Source organism: Rhagoletis pomonella, unplaced genomic scaffold (assembly GCF_013731165.1).
Source record: "Rhagoletis pomonella isolate Grant_MI unplaced genomic scaffold, Rhpom_1.0 Rhpom_scaffold_00003, whole genome shotgun sequence".
In the NCBI taxonomy this organism is placed as follows: domain Eukaryota; kingdom Metazoa; phylum Arthropoda; class Insecta; order Diptera; family Tephritidae; genus Rhagoletis; species Rhagoletis pomonella.
The window spans coordinates 69,680,424-69,692,276 of NW_023458557.1; the positions used below are offsets into that span (position 1 = coordinate 69,680,424).

The following is an 11,853-nucleotide window of genomic DNA, read 5'->3' on the forward strand; positions in this document are numbered from 1 at the left end:
AATGCATTAATTAGTGAAATTTCACTAAAAGCGTTTAGAGCTTTGTAAAAAAATACATATGTATGCGCAATTTGGTTTTTAATATTTATAGTTTCTAACTAATTTTCGCTTTATACATAAATTAATTTTGAAAGCTCTTTAATGGCGGAAGCGTATAATAAAAATAACTTTTACAATGCGCTGACAGGTTAGGTAAATTTTCCGAAAAGTATGCACGCTAAGTTGACCAAATGTACATATACTGTATACTTTAGGCTTTAGACTGGTTCAAAAAGAAAAAATCGACTATTTCTTTTTTTCAAAATCCCTAATGAAATATTTTCGGGACAGTGAAAAAAGTAGCCTTTAAAAAGCACGGCCCTTAATTTTAAGAATTAAGCCATTTCTGCTCTCACGGCCTCAAATATCAGAAATTTTTTTCTAGGAAATTTTATAATTTTTAAGTTTCTTTGGAAATAACGTAATTTAGGTTAAATTATTCACTAATCAAGCTTAACATAGTTTAAAAAGTACATTTTTATCGCTTGGAAAAATCACTGACACCGTCAACAAAAAGTCGATTTTTTTAAACCAGTCTAATGTAGATACTCGCATTTAAATATGTATTTCTGTATTTGTACAAATGCTGTGTAAAAGTTAATTTTACCACTTAAATGGTAGAGTCATGTGTAGTACATATTAAGGATGTGGAATTTTCGACATCCGCGGATGGAAGTAAATGAAAAAAAAAACGAAAAGTTGGCAATTCTACTTAAATTTATGAATTGCAGCATTTTATTGAATAAAATGTAATGTTGCTGCCTTTCCAGGTTCCAGCCTTTTTCTTAAAGGGTCGTAAATAAGACCTATGGCCCTAAATAACTGCTCGCTCGGAACAATGCTGGATAAGCCCATACAAGTACATATCTGAGTAAGAAACTTAAAAATATTTAAAAGTTGCTTCGATCGATATCCCACTAGTTGAGTGAACTTTGAGTTATGTTAATTCTCTTTTATGTGACGATTCTAGAATCATTTCGAAATTTCTTTTAAATACCGCTTACTAGCCGAATCAGATGTTGCAGGTTTTTCTGTACCCTTTTCAAAGAACTGCCCATTCTCATTCTTTTGGCTGCTTCGAAATTTGGTTTCTTGTTTTTAATATTTTTATTTAATTTTTCAGTTTTTCTTCTGCGACTGGTCCGAAAATATTGTGCTTACAACGGAGGACCTAAATGGATGGATATAGCAAATAAATTCGCCATTTTACAGGGATCGAAATTTCGAAGAAAATTCTGTTTTCAAAGCCGTGCCTGCCAGCCGAATTGGATCAGAATATTGTTCTTTTTTAAATCATTCAGTTTTTTGTAAACATTTAAATTTCTGGAATCTTGGATCATATGCGGGTTTCAGAGGTGCTTAATTAACTTCTTGCAAAATTGGGACCATGTCAAAGTCGGTAATGCAAGGACTCAGCGCATTTTCTACCCTTAAAATTATATACATAACGTATGTATGTGATGTATCCTCACCATTAGCGATAGCAAAGTCACGTGGTCTGTCTTCACCTTTAGTTAGAGCCTTATTATTGATCTTATCTTTTGTACTATCATTCAATTGTCAATTTAAAAATGTCAATTATTTATATTATTTCCCAGATCCAGAAGGTACATTTTTCTTGAATAAAGATTGGTTAATAAAGATATGTTAATTTAATGTAGTAATTGTGACGCAAATCACAAAATCATATTTAAATATGTACATACAGGATAGTTGTATTCAATTCTGCAAGACACTCACGAAAGTAGAGATGGGAATGTATGTCGGTGGTATTTGTTTGGGTATTTTCAGGACTCTACCCTTTTTGGAATTATTTAAGAACTTTTTTTATGGTTTTCCGATAACTTTCGGCAGTTTTCGGGACTTTCTGATATTTTCGGTATTATTTCGAAGTTTCTCTGATTATTTCAGTATATTGGGGACTTCTCGGGATTACATTTATTTGCAGTATTTAATGAATCCAAAAATATTTAGTAAGTAGTTTTCGTTAGGTAAAAGTAACTTAATTTAATTTAAAACAGGCCGTGTTCAGAAATGCATCAAACGGAAGCATAAGACTTTCTTATGTCTAAATAATAATTGAATGAAATTTCAGGTATACGGGTAATAGGAAGAAGAATTTTCAATCCAGACGCTCGTGGATCCAGACACAACGTCGTTTTACAATAATATAAACATAAAGTACGTAGGTTAGGTACGTAGGTAAGGTTGAGTCTGGTAGAACACATAGAGCAAATCATCGCCACGGCTTTGCTGGTACCCACGAACAACATGTGCACACTGATTATTCAAGCAAATCATCGTAAGTCATGAAGCTCATTTTCACCTCAATAGCTTCGTTCATCGTCATAATTGCAATATTCGGAGTTCAGAGAAATATGCTTGTCGGAAAAAAAATCCATCCACTTGAATCATACTTTTTGAAAACAAAGAAAACTTCGAGAAATAGTACATATTTTTCGGTAAAGTTGTGGCAATAATTTGCCGAAGTGATATTCCAAACATAACTCATTCCTTGTATTTTATGTAAAACTAAAAAAGAAATACTACGGTGAAAAAACTGTGTTTTTATTTTAATCTTGCGTAACTAAATTATGGGACACCCTTTAGATGGGCGTTTCCCACGCCAGCAATAACTTATTTCCACTAAAGCCTCACTCAGATTTACCTTGGTCGAATATACGAGTATGTATGTAGGTACACATCTAAATAACTTGAAACGATTTTTGAGGAAATTCGAGGTTAGGCTAACCCAAAAAAAAAAGCCGTTAAGAGAGATAATGCCTCACACATTGCTAAGGCTCAAAAACATTTCCCATAATATTAAGAAAAATTACTTTAAATTTTTTAAATTTTTAGCAAAAACAAGCGAACATCAGCCTCTTTCAATTTTTTGAAGTTATAAGGTTTTAAATACCCTAACATAAATACGTTAAAAGCTGGAGTCATATTCGACTTTAGGAATGAAAACAGATTAATTCGAACTGGAATTGTGAAATAAAATTTTTTAACCTATTTTTATTTTAACCCAACCAATGCATTGGCCTACAAAATAGTCTTGCATATGCACATAGAAGTGAGTAAGATATATCTACATACATATAATTGCAAAATGTTGGCAGAAATTCTTTAAGCTTAACTGCTTTGGAGAAAATTTGTTGATAGGGGTTTGAAAACAATCCCACTCCTCAATCTCTACTTAGTATATTATGCCTCTTGAATCTGCTTTACCACAACCTAAGTGGAATTATTACTTTTTGTTTCGGGTTTTGTATTTATTTTGCATTTTTCATTAAAACTTAACAATAGAATTTTCTCCAAACAGTCGAGAGCATAAACCTAACAAGTTTTGCAACATTTTTCAAAAATTATGCCAATGCCAAATGCCAAAATTTTATATTGCAAGTGGTTATACTACAAGAACAAAGCCATATATGTATGTACATATGTATGCCTATGTACCGGCATGCGTTTATATATAAATATTAGTGTGTCTGAATGTAAATACATACATGAGTAATAGCCCAGTCATGTATACTTGGCGTTGCATGAGAGTTGTCACATAAGAAATCTGCTAAATGAGCTTTGGGTGTAAGCGATTACTCAACGCACAGCATTACATATGTATGTAGAAGTATGATGGGTTTTGATTTCTACGTAAAAATGGGCTTGCAGTGCAAACTATGCGTAACTGAGCTATATGTAAATATTGATATATGTGCACATTACGTAGATACACTGTACAACAAAAGTTGGACAAAGGAGATGATCTCTGTTTACACTGGATCGCAAATTTTAGTTTGGTTTTTGTTCGCCAGACGCCTATGGATACGTTTTCGAAATATTTCCAATTTACCGTTATTCGGCTTAAAACAAAAAGTGGTTCCGCTTAATCACGCATATCTTACAGACCTATGTAAAAATCTGGAAATTAGATACGTCAAATCAAAGCTAATAAAATTCTCCATAAACTACGTATACATTATTTCCTTTTTGGTTGTTGTTGTTTCCGACAGGGTGGGTTTATGATGTATTTTGGAACGAATTTCCGTCATACCTTGTCAAATTTGGTTTGGAGACAAACCGGTTTCAGCGTTGTGCCATCTTCAGTGTAATTTTTCGTTCGACAATGCCGAAACCGGTTTGTCTCCAAACCAAATTTTTTAAGGGATGACGGGAATTCGTTCCAAAATACAACATATACATCACTTTATGATGAGACTGACAGTTTCTGAGAAATTAATTAACAATTCCAGTTATTTTTTATTTTTTAATGAAAAAATCAAACTTAAACAGAAGAATAATTTAAAAAATAAAAGGTTCTGTGCCAAATTTTTGCATTTGTGCTAAAGCCTGTTCTGTTACAAAAAAAAACTCAAGTTATTGATAAAGAAAATCGATGGATAAATAAGAAATAATGAGCAGTCAAATGGAAATGCGCAAAGATTTTTTGTAAAAAAAAATCAACGAGACGCGCAACGATGCGACCAGTTCAACGTAGTGTTCGTCGATGTTCAACAAACATGCAATGTCATTCCCATCGATTATCCGGGAAAAGGTTGACTGATCTCCGTGAAATAGCATGTATTTTTTCTGAGTTGTTGGCCAGATTTGACACTGATTTTAAGCAAAAAGCAAAAACGCATTCGGCGTAGAAGACAATGCATGAAATAAGTTAGAAACTACTCCATTTTTTCGCACAATCTCAAAATACATATATCACATTGCGACTATTTTCTATTTCAAAACCTTAAGAAATCGCTCAGTGGTGAGAGACTTTGGCCTATAAAGAGACTTTCAAAATTTTGTACCACATTTTCAATGAAACAAGGGCCATTGATACAGTTTAAGAACAATGCCAGGAGTTATGACAAAGTAAATAGTCACGCGTCTGAGCTAGAAACGTTTGCTGACAGTGCTTGAGATAAGATGCAACAATAGTGCTTGGCTGAGTTTATACAAGGGTAAGATAGTTAATCCCACTGCGTTCAATAGGGTGGAGCGAAAAAATAAACATTCCTCTTTTCGGAACAGCCGAGTGCGGAAAAGTTGTGGACCGACGTACCTAAGAACATATTAGAATTTCAGCCCGATCGAATAGTATCTTCTACCTCCGAAAACTCCTGAAAAATGTGAAATTTTAACGAAAAATTGCATTTTTTGCTAAAAGATCTTAAATGTGAATTAAACTTATAAACTATATGTCTAAGTCAATTTTTATGTTAAACAATGTTTTTCGTAAATAAAAACACATTTGTAGACCGTAACACACGTGCCTGGCAAGAGTGGAACAACAAAACAAGCAACAGACAGTGGAGCAACAGACAGGAGACTAGGGGTGTACACAGCTCAGTGGTTAACGCTTCTGACTTTGAACATCAATTACGCAGGTTCGATCCCTGCTGAAGTCTAGAAAAATAAAGAAGTCTGATGAGGAGATGTGGTGATCTCTGAAATAGTTGCTATAACTTCTAGCGCTTAGACTTTGTTGCTTTTTCAATTTTTCCTAATAAACAATCGTGGTACAAAGCTCAATAAAAATATTAAAAATAAAATGTTAATAAGCCACAATAACATTGACAAAGAACCCTTGTTTTCTGACATTGCTGAGAACATAGCCAAGGAGATTATTTCCGTCAATACCACATGTTACGCATAAAAGAGTTCTACAAATGTTAAAGGTTTATCATGAAAAATCATGAAGTCACATAGCAAACTTCAAAGCTGCAATAAAGTTGCCAAAACTATTGAAAGCTTTAGATTACATGCGCAAACAAGCCTTTTCGACATATGCTCTTGCAAATGTTCAGACCTTGCTTTATGATCTTGTACCAAAGGGACAAAAGTGCTACAGAGAGAATACGCGTTTCTTATTAATCAGAGAACAGTACGAAAAATGGTCATCGGTACTCTTGAGAAAGAAACTACCGCTGTTCTTCAAAGGAGAGAGGCTAGGAAAGCACAGGAAGCTGCTCGACCTCTAAAGTTGCTGGATGCTACTTCCAGAGGCAGGGAAGTAGATTTGTCAGCCGATGAGAATAGCAATCATGGTAGTATTGAGTGTCTGACCAAGAGTGATACTAACAATGATGATTTCTCCCCATTGACTTCAAAAGGGCAGCAACTTTCTTCCTCTCAAAATCGTTTAGTTCTTTCTAAAACAGCTCTAGTCAGCGATAGGTACGGCTTGTCGGACAGATCCGTCGCTGCCATAGCCTCAGAGATCTCTGAGATCTCTGCTGAGAGTATTGAAACAACTTTGTTGGAGTTATATTTTGACGGTCGCAAAGACAAACCCCTTATCTTAGTAGAAGAGGGAAATAAACAATACCGCAGATGTGTCCAAGAGGAAAATATTACTATGGTACGAGAGCCAGGATCATTATACTGGGGACATATTACACCTGCTTCAAGCAAGGCCGTCTCGATCTCCACGGGTCGGGTTGAATTTATCGAGCCTAAGACCGACAACACAGACATTGACGATATTTCAGCTATAGGTGCAGACGGAACTAATACAAATACAGGACACGTGGGAAGAGTTATTGGTCTTATTGAGGAAAAGTTAAACCGCCCATTGCAGTGGCTGATTTGCCTTCTTCATTGCAATGAATTGCCCCTTAGACACCTATTTCAGTTACTTGATGGCGAGAGTGTAGGCCCTTCAAGTTGTAAAGGTCCCATCGGTCAGCAATTACCAAAAGGCACTTCTTTGCCAGTAGTTGAATTCCGACCAATCTCCTCAAACGTTCAAAACTTAACTTTAACTTATCTCAGTGCCGATCAAAAATACCTCCTGGCCATGATCCGTGCCGTCGAAATTGGAGTTTGCCCCGAGGACCTATTTCATATTTCATATTTTATATTTATTTAAGTCTATGGTTACAAAACCTTACAGACTAGAGATACAAAAAGACTTAGAAATAATTTATAAAGCTACGATTAAAAGTAATTAGATTCCAGCTTAGATAAAAAAGAGATCTAGGAGGGGCGAAATCAAGATCAAGAGTATTAAAAATTCGATTAAGTTCATTAAGAGACCTAGTTATGGGTGCATAATTTAAATAATTCGATTTGAAAATTTTAACACGCAACGGAAAGTGAAAACGCAATACCCTTTGGGGTATATTAAAACATATCTGCTTCACTAGTTCAGGACAATTTATGAGACCACAAACAATATCATAGATAAACATAAGTGAGTGAATTATACGCCTTGAGGCAAGAGATTTCAGATTTATTAACAACGAACGGGCCTCATAAGATGGAATGGGCTCATTAAAATGAAGAGATTGCAGAGCGAAACGGACAAAGCTACGTTGAACTCTTTCGATCCTTTGGGAATAAACAGAGTAAATTGGATTCCAAATTACTGAGGCATACTCCAACTTAGACCCAGCTAGAGAATTATAAAGCGTTTTCCTAGTATAAGGATCCCTAAAATCCCGCGCATAGCGCCGTAGAAAGCCCAAGTTGGAATAGGCCTTAGGAATAATGAAACTAATGTGGTTAACAAAGGAGAACCCGGAGTCAAAGACAACACCTAAATCGGAGAACTCATTTACAGCGGAGAGACGAGCATTAGAAATGGAATAAGTAGAGGCGATTGGATTTATAATTTTAGCGAAGGTCATGTGGTAACATTTACTGATGTTAAGCGATAACTTGTTTCTGGTACTCCAGTCGGATAGATTATTAAGATCACGTTGTAATAAAGAAATATCAGACATGCAGGTAATTTTGCTGAAAATTTTCAAATCATCTGCATAGAGTAGAAATTTAGCATGGTTAAAACAGACCCGAATGCCATTAATAAAAAGCACAAATAATAGCGCACCAAGAGGCTACAAAGGGATGAGATTTAGTACTACCAATTTCGACGTATGAGATTCGATTAGTGAGGTAAGACCTTAACCAAAGAAGGAAATATGAGTGGAAACCTAATTTTTCCTTTAACTAACTAATCTAACTTTAGCTTTAACAACAATATACTATGCGAAACAGTATCGAAAGCTTTTGTAAAGTCTGTGTATACAACATCTACTTGATAAACAGTTTTAAATGAAGAAATGCAAAATTGGGAGAATTCAGCTAAGTTGGTGACTGTAGAACGCCCACAGACAAAGCCATGTTGATGCGGATCAATTAATTCCTTAACAAAGAAGTACATTTTGTCTTTCACCACTTTTTGGAAAAGCTTTGAACAAGTGGTGAGTTTAGATATAGGTCTATAGTTTCTTACATAATTCTTGTTCCAGATTTGAAAATCGGAGAAATAGAAGCAATCTTCCAACGGTCAATAAAATCGCTAGTAGCGAGGGAGAGATTAAATATAAATTTTAACACAAAGTGAGACACATTAAATTGAGTTGAAAAGTGAATATATTGTTCTTTGAAGGTACAATCATAAGTGGATTTGTAAAGATTAAAGTACTTGTTCCTTTGATTCTTCAACTTCTTTAGGTCCTTGGTGTACCAGAATAGTTTATGGATTCGAGCGACCCGAAGAAGAAAACTGCTACGAAATAATTCGAAGATATTTGTTCGAAAGATATTAAAGCACTGAGAGACATTTTTCGAAAGAAAAAGCAGATTCCAGTCAATTTCCAAAATTCTGGTGTTTAGATCATCAAAATTCCCACCTCTAAAATCAAAAGTTCGCACTTCATCGAGACAAACTGGACTAAGGTTTAAAAATTCTAAAGATATCGAAAGAGGGACATGATGTATATCGGAATTACCAAGTGGGAATTCGCATTCTCGTAAGTGAAAACCTAGATTTTCATCAACAAAGACGAGATCGTTTAACTTATTAAACAGCGAGTTTATTTGAATGAGGTTGACTCCAAAGAGGCTATCTAGTAAATTAATCTCGTGGGAATGAGTAATATTAGTTGGTGTAAGTATATTAGTATTAAGCAAATCAGACCAAACAATTTTGTTAAGGTTGAAATCACCGAGTATGCAAAAATGACTGTCCTCATTATTTTCATAGATACTTAAAATATTTTGTACATGAGCATCATATAAAGATTCAACACTACTTGGCGGAATATACGAAACACAAAAGAAAATTTTACCAAAGTTGCAGTAAATTTCTCCCTGAAGACCAGAGGAAAGTTGTTGATAGCGTGATTCAAATAAACGGTTATTTTTGCCACCCAGATAACGTGTTGCTTGTGATGATCTCTGACGAGAGGCCCATGTCAGGGAGCTTGCAAAACGTCGGATTTTAAAATACAGAATATCTGAAAAACAAGATGGGACCATTACTATTAGGCCTAAATAGGTCTTTTAGAGTTCCTCAGATTTATTTTGATGCATCTGATTACATTGATCTGATATCTTGGAGTGGGACCTCCATCACTGAGCCGCCTCTGTTGGCAGACATGCCGATAGATTATTTGATAGACATAGTGACAACCGGCTCAGTCGCTAAATATCTTTACCCCCCTGCTTCCATGCCACACGTAAGCTGTGGAAAGATACGTCCAGGTTGTCACGGATACAGCCACTCATGTCTGTCGGGAGGAACAGCGACATGGTTTAATACTATCGAAATTGACTTCGCGGTCACAAATGCAGATATGGAACACAAAAAACCAATAGAGGTTCTAAACAGGATATTTATGAGTACTTGTGATACCCAAACAGTATGTGAATATAATGCCATTCAACGGCATTTAAATTTCACTGTTTTAAGAATCCGTGCTAACAATTGTTTACTCACAGTATGCAGATGGGTGGTAGGTTGGGTGCATGGTATGGGAGGAACTCGGAGTACAGCCACCTTCACGTGGTAAGTTCTGAGTCACTGAATCTTCGAATTCTGTGAGCCGAGAGCTGTACAAATGTAATACTAGAAATGACTAATGAAAATGGTAAAGTCCTTTCTTAGCTTATAATATGGTCTCATTTGGGCTGGGCAACTCATTAAATACAGCATACTAAACTTGTCCAAACATAATATACAGGTAGTTTAACCACGAAAAACATTGTTAAACATAAAAATGTACTTATACATATAGTTTATAAGTTTCATTAACACTTAACGTTTTTTTGGCAACAAATGCAATTTTTCGTTAAAATTTCACACTTTTCAGGAGTTTTCGGAGGCAGAAGATATTCTTCGATCGGGCTGAAATTTTAATATGGTCTTAGGTATGTCGATCTACAACTTTTCCGCACTCGGCTGTTTCGAAAAAAGGAATTCTTATTTTTTCGCTCCACCCTAGCGTTCTAGATAGGATATCGACCAGTTGAGATAAAATAATTCCAGATCATCGATACATAATATAAAAAGGTATGCAATCACGTGCATATAAATACCTTGAAACTCATATGTTTGTGGACATTCAAATGTCTATTTATGCTCATGTTTGTTTATATGTAATTGCCTTTTCTCAGTTGCATATCCACCTCAGAAGCGTACTTCAAATAAGATTACTTTAATTGATCTGCAATTTTGAGTTTTATTTATATTATGTTTATAATTCTCCCAAAAACTTACAAAGAAGAAGCCTTGCCGAAAAAACTCGAAATACAAATTTGTATTCACATATAAATACATACATACAGATATGTTTGTAAGTAATGTTATGGTAATATGCTAACTGTATTGCACTTCTTAGTTCATACAAGGCAAAAATTCCTGAAATGGTAAACCATTTCATTTATAAATTAACGGTTGCTACAGCAGCGGCAAACAGAACAGACTGCATGTATACAAATGCATGTATGTTCTCATACATATGTACATATGCATATGTACATACTTTCATAACCCTGCACGGAAATCTCGAACTAAAAAACCAAATTTTTATTTCCGTAGTTACTTTCTGCAGATTTTTTTTGGCAGTTTTTTGTTCAAATACGCTTTCATTATGCACTTCATAGAAACTTTTTCATAGTTTGGTAAGGCATCGCAATATTAATTCCGAACCAGTTCAGAACTAGGGCGCTGCCTCACAGGTACATTGCATGTTTGTCTGTGGTGTACATTGTGTATGAAATGAACATTCGTAAATTTTTTCAATCAAATAGATAAGGTGTACTCTGAGAAAACCCAAATGGGTGGAAAATTTGTAATAAATATATACTACGTACAGCTTTTCTTAGGAAACCCAGCCTATCTAATTACTTGAAGCTTAATTTTAGTCTTATATAAAAAAAGTAGTAAAAAGTACATCGAATCTTATCAAGGGGAGCTACAGCAGTAGACTTTATTTTTCATGCCATATAACCAAACTAGTATGGTTGCAGTGCACACTAGTATTATCTTTCTAACCAAACTAGTAAGAAGTGACTAAATAATAAGGCCCTTAAGTATCTGGGACTAGTTTCCCGGTTACCATGTATAACGTTTCTACACATTTCCATTAATAAATAAGCGTTTATTTTATTTTATTAATTTTGATGAGCTTCTTTGGTTTATGTGAAGATAAGAGAGGATTTTGCGGAAGATTTACGGTCCTTTACGCGTTGGCGACGGCGAGTACCGCAGACGATGGAACGATGAGCTGTATGAGCTTTACAACGATATGGACATAGTGCAGCGAATTAAAATACAGCGGCTCCGCTGGCTTGGTCATGTCGTTCGAATGGACACCGACGCTCCAGCTCTGAAAGTATTCAACTCGGAACCCGCTTGTGGTAGCAGAGGAAGAGGGAGGCCCCCACTGCGATGGAAAGATCAGGTGGAGAAGGACTTGGCTTCACTTGGCGTTTCCAATTGGCGTCAGTTGGCACAGAGGAGAAACGACTGGCGTGCTTTGCTGAACTCGGCCAAAATCGCTTAGGCGGTTACAGCGCCAA

General features: G+C 35.5%; 1 protein-coding gene across 1 annotated transcript in view; it reads right to left on the reverse strand.

Annotated features, from left to right (window-relative positions):
* LOC118735416 (Down syndrome cell adhesion molecule-like protein Dscam2) overlaps positions 1-11,853 on the reverse strand; it is a gene marked incomplete in the record, with an annotated part of 127,945 nt that overhangs the window by 73,211 nt on the left and 42,881 nt on the right.